Consider the following 1,983-nt stretch of genomic DNA (forward strand, 5'->3'; position numbering starts at 1 on the left):
CCTCGGTGAATTTCTGTTCTTGACAGCTCCTGGTGTGGTTATCCCATTGCAGAGAAAATCAGGCCTGATCCTTAGTGAAGCTCCTGAACTGTAGAAGCTGGCACAGAACCTCTTTAATAGAAATGACAGGGAGCTGGGCTTTCAGACCAGAACATTAGATTGTTGTCTGTGGTTTAAGCAACCACAGCATGCCACAGAGAGACCTCAGGGGGACCACCTGTTGCTGCTCTCCTGTCCCAGTTCCATATGGTTTGATGCTTCTGTGAAAAATTTGAAGGCATAAATGAAGAAAATTTCATAGCTGCCCTATGTGGCAGGTGCTACCGTTCCCTGCATCACACACTAGCAAGAAACAAGAAGAGACAGTCCTGCAATGTATCAGAAGATTAAAGCATACTCTCATGCAGGTACTCTGCATTTGAAGCCATGTCTCCCTGGCTTCAGGTCTACAAAATTTAACCATGTTGATAACATAGAGTGGTGGGTTGACCCCAGCCAGCAGCCAAGCACCCACCGTACCTTTCACTCAGTTCCCTTTTCCAGGGGATGGGGGGATAGAAGGAAGGTGAAAAGGCTGGTGGGTTGAGGTAAAGACAGTTTAATAAGGAAAGCAAAAAGAGATGAAAAGTGAAAGAGAAGCAAAAAGAGGAAATTATTCACTACTTCCCATCGCAGGCAGATGTCCAGCCGCTTACTAAGAAGTAGGGCCTCAGTGCAGGTAGTGGTTCCTTCTGAAGACAAACGCCATAACCACAAACGTCCCCCCTCCTCCTCCTTTCCCCCACCTTTTATTGCTGAGCATGATGTCATATGGTATGGGATATCCCTTTGGTCAGTTTGGGTCAGCTGTCCCAGCTGTGTCCCCTCCCAATCTCCTGCCCACCCCCAGCCTGCTGGCTTTCGGATGGGAGGTGGGGGAGATAGAAAGCCTTGGCACTGTGCAAGCACTGTTCAGCAGTAGCCAAGACACTGGTGAGTTATGAACACTGTTCTAGCCACAAATGCAAAGTGCAGCAGCATACAGGCTACTATGAAGAAAGTTGACTTAATAACTTCACCTCAGCCAGACCCAGTACCAATATGAATGGAAAAAAATTAATTACAGTTATCAAACAACTGCTTTCCAGCATTGCTTTTCTTGCAGGGAGCAATACACAGAGGGCTTTATTTTCTCTTGAGAGCACAAGAGAACAAAAGAAGGAGGTAATCCTTCTTTATCCTAAAATAAGGTCTTTGGATGAAAGCCGATCCTTTTTCTCCCTAAAAAAACCAATTAGCTTCCACACAGGTGTGAAAACTAGAAACCTGGGGCACTAACAAATTGACATGGACCCATTGACTAGCTAATTTCAAGCTGAAATGAATCAAACTTCAACAACACTGTGAAGCGCTCAATGGCTAAGGTAGAAATAACTAAGACCTTTTAGATCTTTTTCTGTTTCTGGCTTCTCTATTATTTCATTTGATCAATATTCAGAATACCTATGAAGCAAGGGAAAAGAGAGGCCAATACATTATTTTAACCAGAATCAGGTGTCAAAGGATAGAAAGTTAGTCTACTTCACCCAGACTGTCAATCCAGATGGTAAATTCCAATAATGATGGGGAAAGCCCTCAGATGTTAATCTTGTTTGACAGGCTTATTCTGGTTTAGGGAATTCTGTGCTTTTCTGTGCTGTGCCAAGCCTCACTGTAAAAAGCAAAGCCCCTCGCCATGAAAACAAGACCACTAAAGACATTTTGCGCAGACATTCCGAAAACTGCAGTAAAGTGTTACAATCTGAAGACAGTGGGTGGGTTTAGGTTGCAGTAGGATTAGGGGAGGTTCTTGCAAGCAGTAGGACAGACTGGGATCTCCACCCCCTGCTGCAATTATAAAGGCACTAACATCTAAGGAAGGAGCCAGGGAGGAGTCGAAGGGCCGACTCCTTCCCTCTGGAGTACTGGGTGAGGAATGTTGCAGAGCTGTTAAACTAGTAGGCA

This window comes from Harpia harpyja, chromosome 6, assembly GCF_026419915.1.
Source record: "Harpia harpyja isolate bHarHar1 chromosome 6, bHarHar1 primary haplotype, whole genome shotgun sequence".
Taxonomy (NCBI): Eukaryota; Metazoa; Chordata; class Aves; order Accipitriformes; family Accipitridae; genus Harpia; species Harpia harpyja.